General features: G+C 39.8%; 1 protein-coding gene across 2 annotated transcripts in view; it reads right to left on the bottom strand.

Annotated features, from left to right (window-relative positions):
• ank2b (ankyrin 2b, neuronal) overlaps window positions 1-12,264 on the bottom strand; it is a 229,697-nt gene that overhangs the window by 174,567 nt on the left and 42,866 nt on the right. The gene's annotated exons all lie outside the window — the stretch shown is intronic.

The raw sequence follows: 12,264 nt of genomic DNA, 5'->3' as shown, positions 1-12,264 counted from the left end.
TGTCCATCTTAGTTGCCTTCAGTTATGTAATTGAACAACTATTGGACACACTGGAAGAGAGTAATGAGCTCCAGGGTCAAATGTGGCTCTCGGCTCCTGTTGATGACCTCAGCAGGACAGTAACTATAAAAAGCAACGTTGAGGGATTGATTGACCGACAGATCCATACTGTGGAAATGTTACATGTCATCTAGCCTCTAATCCTACTAAGCATTGACTGACAACGCTGACACAGATCAGTGATAGTGAAATCCGATAGCAGTGAATGTGCAAGGTGGGGTGATATATCGGTGGACAAGATATCCTGATATAAAAATGTCACAAGATGTATCGGCAAGGGGGAGATGGGGGGGGGGGGGGGGATTCATAAAACAAAATCCACACAATGTACTACACCACTTTTTAATGGATTTTTTAAATTGTTTTTTTTTTTTTACATTATTTAGTTGAAAAGTCATACCCAGATTAAGTATATCCAGAGTTAAAGTCAAGTAAAAGCATGGTTACTTAAAGGTGTTTGTGTGTGTGTGTGTGTGTGTGTGTGTGCGTGTGCGTGTGCGTGTGCGTGTGTGTGCGCGTGTGTGTGTGTGTGTGTGTGTGTGTGTGAGTGCCAATCGAATTCAGCGTTGCTATAGTAATTACATCTAAGTGAATATCCACAGCAACGGCGGCGTTGCTTTTGACACCATGCTCCCAGGAAGGTTTTGGTTTTCAATGCTGGGGATCAAAGGGGCCTGATTCTGTTTGCTGAGGGAGGAGATAAAAATGGTAAAAAAGGTTGACCAATATGGATGAATGGGAAGAGGTGTAGAAATCAAAGCTCGAGAGAGAGATAAAGGAAACAATGGATGCAGAGAAAAATGAAAGGCTGACAAGCCAGTGTACACTGATCTTCACCTGCTATAGATGTTATAAATTACTTTTTCATCTGCTGTTTATCGTTTTCTTTATTTGGAGCCAGTGGCTTTGAATGTAAGTATATGAAATATAGAAGAACAAAATATGTTGCAGATAATACTTCATCAACACTCATCTATAATTTCACATAATTCAAATGACCTGACGCAATAGCCGAGCTGCTTGTGCTGACCAACCTACGGTATATTTGGTGGGTTTCTTTGCTATTTCTTTTCCGTGTAACAATTGGGGGCTTGTCCAGGATTTCAACTTGGGACTTCTACAATGGCATAACGTGTTTCTATTTACATTTAATATACTGTATGTGTATATGCTGGGGTCTCAGGGTGGAGTTGTTCTTCAAGTGCTTGCATGGATTTTCTCTGAGTACATTCTTATCCTCCCATCACCCTAAAAAAGGAACAAGCGGGTTGAAAAATGGATGGATGGACATTCTTATCTTTCTATTTTTGGATAAAAACTAACGCTTTTAGAGATGTTGGTAGTTCACTCAGTCTGCTAAAAGCTGGAATACACTGTGCGATTTTTTCAATCGTACTCAGCTCCAGATCAAACTGTGACTCAATTGCAGAGCCCGATTGTGCGCAGCTCACGATTCATGTTCTCACACTGTACAGACCGACACTCTAACACAATCTGACTGCTCAAACTGTACGTCCATACACGGCACATCGGGGTCTTGTTTCCGGAAATGCAACATACAAATTAAAAGAAGAAGAAGAACTCTGAAGTGTCGCCATTAAAACAGAAGAAGACGAAGAGCCCGGAAGTGGAGAGACTCACAAATCTCAGCAAAAAAAGCTTTAAAAAAGAAAAGGTGGCAACGTGATGGACCAGGAACTGGCTGGACATGCATAGGCAGTAACGTCCCGTCAATTGTACATCAGTCCTACGGTGTTCGCGAATGAGCAGTGTGAAAATGCGATAACCTCACGAGGAGCGACTGGATTTAAAAAATGCTTGATTTTCTTACGACGATACAATTGCTGATCAGGAGCTGGTTGTGGGGTACTACACGATGCACGATACACAATTTAGCAGAGTCAAAAATTGGCTCAAAATGGGCCAAAAATCACACAGTGTATGCCCGCCTTTAACACAGCCACACGTTTCGATTCTGCAAATATTATTCTTCTTGTACTGAAAGCTTCACTGTTTTCACGCAATCTACCCACAGGAAATCTGAGATTAATATAGAGCTGACATTTGGTTTGTGGTCTTACTTTACTGGACAGGGAATGTCTGAATAAACGTAGCTAACCTAAGAGAAACTTCATATTAGTTAAAAATAATCTTGATTAAAAAATAACAATAATAATAATAATAATAATAATAATAATTGAGATGGGTTTCTGCTGCCCAGCTATTAATTTAGGGCTCTATTCTCCCATGTGCGTAAGTCCAAAAAGCTGCGCAGCGGCGCTGTTTTTGGCTGTGTGCTATTTTCCCCCTGTACTTAAGTCAGTTGCTGCGCGCCTTCATCCCAGTTACACGCTGTGGGTGGAGCAGCCCTGAAATATGGGTGTTCCCATTCAAATGTGGCTTCACTCGCATTCTCCGGTGTGTGTAAGTCCTTTCCCTCTTACGCGCTTCTAACCCTGGAATAAGTGCAGCGCCCCGATAAGGTGAAACATTATGTTGCACTAGAAATATGGACTTAGTTACATTTGAAGCCACACAGACTCATGCGTCACGCAGCAGCAGCTGTGATCACTCAGCTGCTGCTGCGCAATTAATTCAACCTCTTCGAGACACAGACTTCTGTCCACGTTGGTCACAGTGATTCAACTATTTTCATACTATGTCCAACATAAAGTCACAGTTTGATCCACTACAGACTGAAACAAGCTGTCATATGCGGATAAGTATGGACCAGAAACTGTTCCCACACATATTTTAATGAGGCTCAGCTCAGGTCGCTTTAAACAATTTATATTTAAAACTGCGTATTATGGAAGCCAATAGTTCTGTTTCACTGCAAACATCCCTCTGTATTAAAGCAGGACGCTCTGCGGCCGGATTATTCCTCATATCTCCAGCGCATCTAACTCGGTCATGCTTTACAGCGATGATGATAATGATGATGATGATGATGATGATGATGATCAAGGGGAGATATTTTAACTGTGACTCGGACAGAATGCGACCGATCCTCAGTCACACTGCAATGATCTGATCAAATCAACCTGTTACATTGTTTATCAATGAAGGAGTTTCAAAATAGAAGTGAACTTTATCATTTTCACAGATTTCAATGACATTTACAAGCGTTGGGAAAACTCCATGTTCCGTGATTTCTAGGCAGCCCAAAAAAATTGACATCACCGCCTCCTTTCCTTCAGCCCGCCTTCATTCACCTTACGCACGGTGGGTGTGTCAGCAGCCTGGATTGGGGAATGCGCTTAAAAGAGAAGCGCGTAAGTCCAGACGGGAGAATAGACCCCTTAATATACAGTAGTTTCATATACATTATGTAGAGAAAGATATTTGGTCACACCTGTTTTTCAGTAAAGGACAACCTAATGCTTCAGCATACTTGGACATTTTGGACAGTATCATACTTTCTACGACAAGTTTTGGGAAAGCCTTAATCTTATGGTATTTCAACATGACTGTATCCCACTGCACAAAGCCAGTACCATGAAGACAAGGTTTGATGAGTTTGGAGTGGCCAACACAGAGCACTGTTCTCAACGCCATCAAGCATCTTTGGAATGAACTGAAACAGAGATTGTGGACCAGGCCTTGACCTTCTAAATGCTCTACAAAATGAATGAACATTAATTCCCGCAGGAACACTACAATATATTTTAGAAAGCATTTCAAGAACAGTGTGAGCTGTCGGAGCTGTAAAAGAAGGACTAACTTCATATTAAAGGATATGTATTAAAAAATATATATAATTCAATATTGTTGTCCATATAATAGATATTTCCAATCAATTAATCCAACTGTGGATCTCTATCATGTAAATCTTGATCTGTAAAAATACAATTTCTTACATATAGCAAAAAATAAATAAAAGAAAAAACAGGTGTGAAACAATTTTAGTCAACCTTATAAAAGTTATGAATGCAAATTAAGATGAGGGACAACCAATATTTGTCCGTTTTTTTTAATTTTCAAAATAAAAGATCTAACCAAACCATAGCTTTAAAATTTCTATCTGTTCCACAGCAGCCACAATGGTGACTTTTATTTTATGTCTTGTTTCTAGAAGAAATGGTTTAAACACAAAGAGCTTGTTATTTTTTTCAGCAAAATGATTGATATCGTAATATTTGGTTAATTTGTCGCTAATTTAGAGACTCAAATTAATTTCTCCCATCCTTGACTTAACGAGACCTCTTCGATAATGTGTCTTCATTTGGAATGTAATAAACAAATTTGGGAAGGAAAATCCCTGTGGGATTGAACCTCAGCCTTTTATCTCACTTACAATTTAAGGCAGTTCTTCAGCAGCAAAACAATAATCATCTAAATCTGATCTCACATTTTGAAGTGGCGTGTCAGCTGTGTCCTGTCAGACGAGCAAAGTAGGAAACCCATGCCTTTCCCCGTCTCCACGGAAACCCTTGTCTAGGTGTCTGTCCGTCTGTAGTCATGGTAACAGATAAAATTGGAACGCAGGAGAAAAACAAATGGAGTAGGACGAGGAGTAGTGATGTGAGATGACAAAGGCGAGTGTGATGGAGCTTCATGGTCTTTGCACTGAGACACAGGCGGATTAAATATGGATGAGAAGCAGGCCACAGAGCACGTGTGTGTGTGCTTTATTTCTGATGGTTTTACATTTTTAATTTAGAAGAAAAACTCGTACACTGCCCTTTTATATAGTGTCTCCGCCTCTCGCCACCATCCCTGTACATATAATGTATATAATGTAATATATGTAAAACACATGTTTACAACTCAGGGGGCAAAACACAAGGGATGTACAGGTAAAATGACACTTTATGACAATAATAATTACTAAATAAAACACTACAATACAAAAATTATAATAGCATTTTTTCATTAATGATATACATTCCATAGAGAATCAAATGAATGTTTCTTTATTTGTAAATTCATTGGTAATTGGTGCCCTCTTCAGGCTCTGAGCTGTTACTACAAATCATATCAACTATGCATTTGTCTCCTAATATTTAATAGCTTTAATTTAAAGCAAAGAAGGAGTAATTAAGAAAGTGTTTTACACTTAATTAATTTTCTATGAAGCTAAACTTTTCTGGATAATGACCCCATTTGGGGTCGTGAGACACTGGGAGGGGGTCGCCACATGCCTTCAAGAAACTAAGAATATATCTAAGTATTTGAGCCCATTATTGCTTATTTTTTTACCTCTTTTATGCAACTACACCAAACTTGCCATATTTTAATCTATTTTTGTCACTTTTTCATGCCATATTTTTGCTCCTTTTAATGCATTTTTCAACATTAGTCCAATTTCTGCCACTTTTCCATTACATTTCAATGCCTTTTCTGCACATTTTTCCACTTTAAAGATAATTTCAGCACTTAGGACCCATTGCACCACTTTTCCCACCTAATGTCACATATGGTGATCCATTATTGTCACTTTTGACCTCTTTTCACCATATTTAATGCTTATCTTAACCACATTTAACGATTTATCATGCCCATTACTTGCAAATTTAAACTAACTGTTCCAACTAATTTTTCCAAAATTGACACTTTGAACCCTTTTTATTTCTTTTTCTGTTCGTTTTTGGCCACTGTAATTTGCATCTTTAAACCAATTTATGTGGTTTTTAAAATCCCATTTCACCGCCTTTGGTCACTCTTAACCTATGTTATTTCTGAATAATGCCCTTGCCCATGATACGCTAAATTAACTTTTCTGTGCATTAAACATCATGAAAGTGCTATTTGGACTTCATACACATGCTCAAAGTGTTGTTTCATTGATTATCTGAATCGTTAGTTAGAGGGTGATTTGCTCCTTTCTTACTGCAGGGTGAGCCCAAACACCTCGCTCCAATATGATGACGCGTTCCCACTTTGATGACAAATTTGACGCGGCACTGAGCTGGAGAAACCGCGTCTCCAGGAAGCTCTCTGCCGTGATTGACATGAAAACAGACACGCCCACGAAGGTGAGCATTTCAGCGTCTTCCGCACAGTGCTATGTATGTATTTTCTATAGTCTATGTATGTAACGTTGAACGGCCAGCCCCCACGCTCTGTCTCGTGTTTATAAAGCAGCATGAAAAATAGCATGACATGGGACCTTTAAGAAGAGTCTATGGGGGAAATAATAATAATAATAATAATAATAATAATAATAAACTTCCTGTATAACAGTCAACATTACTCAGATAAATAAATAAATATGGTTATCACAGGTTCATAGAACAATGGACCATCATTTTGTTGACTTTATGGATGGGCCCAAAAATCTCTCCCCTTTATTCTCCTTATAGATTGTCCTGTCTCTACATGACTGTTCTTCAGTGTTCATGTCTGTGGTCAAGCACCTTCAGGTACAGTGGGGGTCCCCGGTCTCTGGCACCTTTATTATGGGGAACGCGGGGTGTAAAGGTTGAGAACCACTGAACTAGAGGGCAGTATTCAATGAAATACCTGCAGGTATTTTTGTCTTCTCTGCCCTTGCCTCGCTGACCTTTTCCACTCATTATGGCTGCATTATTTCTGACTGCAGCTCACATGACTGACTAAGGTGTTAAAGAGTTTGGTCGTGTTACCTCACAGACAGGGAGGATGACGTGCACAGCCTTATTCAAAAATAACCTGTGAAGGGATACTGAACTGGTGAGATTTCCCACTGTTTCCCCAGTGTTGAATAAAGTCCCCAGGATGGAACAATAAAAGCACCAAATGTTCAAAATAATCCAACTACCACCTGCATCCAGAAGCTTTTTCCAAGTAGACAAAATTATTTAATCAAATATTACATGTTGTAATATAGTTTTTTCATTCATTTATTTTTATGTACATAATATATTTAAATGTATATTAAATTATTAACATGTTTATCCAACTTATCAAAGATATCCAACCGGGGAGTAAGTTTTTCAACATATTTACTGTCATCTGTACTCCTAAATATTTAGGGATTTTTAACAACCGACAACCTGGACAACTTCAGACCAATCTCCAATCTCCCGCTACTTTATAAAATTCTGGAACATGCCGTCATCACCCAACTCCACCAACATCTCCACTCCTCTCATCTCTTTGAAACATTTCAATCCGGGTTCCGTTCACACCACAGCACAGAAACAGCACTTCTTAAAGTCACAAACAATCTCCACCTCGCCGCTGACTCAGGTTCTTTATCCATCCTCCTCAACCTCTCCGCTGCATTTGACACAATAGACCATACTGCTCTCCTCCACCGTCTACAATCAATCGGCATCTCCGCCACAGCACTCCTTTGGTTCACCTCCTACCGCTCCGACCGTCACCACTTTGTGTCTGTCAACAACTGCAACTCCCACACTGTTCCCATCACCCACGGTATCCCCCAAGGTTCAGTGCTCGGCCCCCTCCTCTTTATCATCTACATGCTTCCCCTCGGTCAGATCATTCAGCATGGACTCCACTTCCACTGCTATGCTGATGATACACAACTCTACATCGCCACCAAATCCATCACCCCAGTTATCCTCTCCACCATCACTAACTGCATCTCCAACATCAAAACCTGGATGGACAATAACTTTCTCAAACTCAACAGCAATAAAACAGAACTCCTCATCACCGGCCCCAAATCTCTCCTCCCCTCTGTCCAGAACTTTAGCCTTCTCATCTATGCTCACAATGTCACCCAATCTCCCTCTGTACACAACCTCGGCATCATAATGCACTCCACCCTCTCATACCAAACACACATCAGCCACATCACTAAAACATCCTTCTTCCACCTCCGCAACGTTGTCCGCCTCCGCCCCTCCCTTATCAACAGCTGAGATCCTCATCCATGCCTTCATCACTTCCAGAATCGACTACTGTAATAGCCTTCTCTACGGACTTCCCACCAGTCACCTCCAAAAACTGCAATACATCCAGAACTCTGCTGCACGCTTCCATCACTCCCGTCTACCAACAACTCCACTGGCTCCCCGTTCAATACCGCATATAATACAAGCTCCTCCTTCATAACCTGGCCCCGCCCTTCCTCAACGAGCTCCTGCAACAACAGCAACCCACCCGCCACCTCCACTCAGCCAACACCAACCGCCTCACACCCATCACTCGCACTAACCACCGGACCTTGGGGAACCGAGCCTTCACCATTGCTGCCCCCACCCTTTGGAACTCACTCACAGAACCTCAGACTCATTACCAAACTTCAAATCATTACTCAAAACCCACCTGTTCAAACTGGCTTTTCCATAAACCCCTTTTGTTTTGTTTTGTCTTATTCCCCATGTAAAGCGTCTTTGAGTGTCCAAAAAAAGCGCTATACAAATTTGATCTATTATTAATATTATTAACTGATGAGCAAATTCAGAGCTGTTTTAACAGCTTTTTTTGTGTGGAGTTTGCATGTTCTCCTCCTGCGTGACATAGTTTTCTCTGGCAATTTTGGCTTCTTCCATTTAACACATCATTATGTAACTCAGAGAGAGCAAAGCAAACCTCCACCAAGTGCCAAATCTCCTCTTTGTCATGGTACCATGATCATTCACACTTTAAAGGCTTGTATGACATTTCTATCCCCATTCATAACGACAGTTAATGCACAATCTGTATCTGATCTGGATGAAACTCAGTGGGGTAATTGAGGAACCAACCTGAAATAACTGAGTCAAATTTCATAAAGATCAGTCAGTTAAGAACTGAGATATGAGTTTTCACTAATGATGAGAGATAGAGATTTTTAAATTATGAAGGTCTATCTTTGCAAAAAAAAAATGTTATCAAAATCAGTTAAGTAATTTTGACGTAATCAAACTAACAAAAAAACACAGGTGAAAATATTAACTCCTTGGACATCAAAATATAATAAATGTTCACTTAAACCATCCCCTTACCTGGAATACAGCTTCCTGTGTCCGAAGTTACTGACAGAAAAAGGTAGGATTGCCTTGGTGCAAATCCCTGACAAGCCCCCATTTTGTCATAACCTTGCTCAGGGTACTAATAACACTTGTTTTTTGTGTTGTATTTTGTAATACAAATTCTAAATGCAATGTATTATAAAAGGTGTGCATTTGGTAATTATTTCATTTTGGTTATTACAAAAATATAATGTTTATTGTTTAAATAACCAGTGCAATTTGTAATTAGGAATCACAAATTTCCAGAACATGTATTAGACATTCCTTTTTCAGAATGGCAATTTATTAGACAATTTATTAAAAAATGTAATACATTTTGGCCTTACTACATAATGTGGTGTTCATCATCATCATCCCTGATGCAATCCTAATAGGGGTATATGAACGCACTGATACAAAATGGTAACGTGTACTGTATATACTCTTTGTTTTCCAACTATATTTAAACACCAAACTGCTCATTTAACAGATCAAATCAAATTGGTCAAGGCTATGAAATATAAGAATCAGTATTGTTGCTCGTACATCTCTGTTAAATTAAATGCTTTTAAAGCACATGCCAAAAGTTTTTATTTAATTATTTTTTAATTATATATTCATGTTTAGAGAATAAAAAAGACGCATTGCAGCGGAAGGACATACATTGCAGATAGCACTTTAAATCTTTATATACAGTATACGTTTTGACCCGGAATGGTAGTTAGTATCCACTTGTGTGTGTCTCGTATACACGCATAAAGAACTATGGGTAACACATTACTTGAAGTTTTATACATTAGGCTGACTGTACGCTGTGATTATCTGTCATTAGCATGAATAAGGCGTCATGAAGACTGTCATTAATTGTCGTTCACCTTTGGAGCTATGTTGGCATTTTTTGGGTTAGGTGGAGGAATGTAGTGGGGTTAAAGTTAGGGCAACTAGCAACACTTAATTACTTAATCACGCGAGAACGCAGTTAAAGGTACGTGTTATAAATGCAACAATAAACAGATAAACAGGTCAGTTTATGATTTAAACTTCAAGTAAAGTGTAACTGAATTATGTCATTATGAGCTCTTAGCAGTTTCCTTAGGCTTTAATATCGGTTATTAGGGTCGTTCATGGTTGTAATAAGCTCACTGCTGGTTTAGCATATAGCCTTGAATCTCTAGGAAAAGGTCAATATAGCAGTAATCAGATGCAGTGTACATGGCTCAACACACAGGGTCGATGACATTTGAAACTCTTTTGATTAAAGCTATTCACGCTTCATAACTTGGTCTCGAATTAATTGTGTAATGCAGTCACTGTATTCAAAAGAATTCAACCTGTACTGACTTCAACTGTGTTTTAGCTGTAATGGATGTTTAATAAAGCATCAATATCTACAATATGAAGCAGGCAAACCTTATCAATAATACAATCCATCATATAAGGTGTACATTTCTCTGGTATATTGATTCCACTCGAGTACAGAAGTTTGCTGTGAAAGCTCTCACTGTTATTACCCTACCCATTTATAGGATATGACATTCATTATGGAGCACGCACGCACACATACATACATATAAACATGTGAACAGGCAACCTCTGTAAAAAATAAGGCTTTGCTAAAGCTTCACCCAATAAAATTAATCTGTAAACACAAAGGATATGTACATTGTTTGAGTTGAGCTGTGGATCAGTGTGTAACACAAAACATACATATTTATGTTTGTGATCATTGATGAGAAAATGAGACCATGAGTTAAAAAATGAAGCTAAAAACTGGTTGTTAAAGGTGCAGTCCGCAACGCTCAGATCCCTCTCTCCCCCTCCCTCCATGCTGCTCTCTTGCCCTGCCTCCAAACTTTCCAAAGTCCCTCCCTCAGAGGAGCTAACAAGCTAACGTTAGCCAGACAGCAACATCACCATTGGAAGCAACTTAGGGTTCAGTGTCTTGCCAAAGGACACTTTACAGGTATAGCATTGGAATCAATCCCAACCTCTGGATTGGAGGCCGACCCTTCTACCACCTGAGCAGTTAAAAGAAAAATAGTTCAAGATCCATTGCAACTGCTTTGAATGGCTATTTTACTGATTCTGTTAAGACTCTATTCTCCCATGCACGTAAGTAAAAAAAAGCCGCTGTTTTTAGCGGTGTGCTATTCTCCCCCTGTACTTTAGTCAGTCGCTGCGTGCCTTCATCCCAGTTACGCACTGTGGGTGGAGCAGCCCTGAAATGTGGGCGTTCCCACTCGTATTCTCCCATCTGCTTAAGTCCTTTTCCTCTTACACGCTTCTAACCCTGGAATAAGTGCAGCGCCCCGATAAGGTGAAACATTATACAGTACTAGAAATATGGACTTAGTTACATTTTAAGGAATAGAGACTCATAATGTTGCAGAAGAGACTCCCGGAAAGAATTGATCCAAGGGGACACTGACATGCTGTCACGGGGGTGGGAGGAGTCACACACGCACGCCAAAGGATTGACCATCAGCGTTACTAATGTGTTCACATTTACCAGTTCTAGACGAGACAAAATGTGCTACATTTATTGTGTGTGTGTGTGTGTGCGTGCGTGTGTGTGTGTGTGTGTGTGTGTGTGTGTGTGTGTGTGTGTGCGCGTGCGTGCGTGCGTGTGTGTGTGTGTGTGCGTGTGTGCGTGTGTGTGCGCGTGTGTGTGTGTGCGTGCGTGCGTGCGTGTGTGTGTGCGTGTGTGTGTGCGTGTGTGCTGCAGCTCTTACATTTTGCTCACCCTACAAGAGTAAATAACAAGTGAAGACTTCATGACAGATGATGATGATGATGATGATGATGATGATGACGATGATCAAGGAGAGAGATTTTAACTGTGACTCGGACAGAACGCGGCCGATCCTCACAGTGCAATAATCTGATCAATAATCTGATTAAATCAACCTGTTATATTGTTTATCAACAAAGGCGTTTCAAATTAAAAGTGAACTTTATCATTTTCACAGATTTCAATGACATTTACAAGCGTTGGGAAAACTCCATGTTCTGTGATTTCTAGACAGCCCAAAAAAATGACATCACCGCCTCCTTTCCTTCAGCCCGCCTTCATTCACAGACTACGTGCTTTTTGGCTCCTTACGCCCGGTGGGCGTGTCAGCAGGAGAATTCTGAATATTTATTAACGTATTACCTTACTATAGATATCTTACAACAAGACAAAGCCTTAACCCCTTAAATACACATCCTGTTCTTGCACCATAATAAGGTAATAAGTGAATAAATATTTGGTTGATGGCAAATACTAACATAATTATATATATAAATATTACCCGCTACTGTCTGTTTTCATCTC

The sequence above is a fragment of the Gouania willdenowi genome, chromosome 18, assembly GCF_900634775.1.
Source record: "Gouania willdenowi chromosome 18, fGouWil2.1, whole genome shotgun sequence".
Classification (NCBI taxonomy): domain Eukaryota; kingdom Metazoa; phylum Chordata; class Actinopteri; order Blenniiformes; family Gobiesocidae; genus Gouania; species Gouania willdenowi.
Note: the sequence above shows the minus strand (reverse complement) of the source record. Positions and strands in the feature narration are given on the sequence as shown.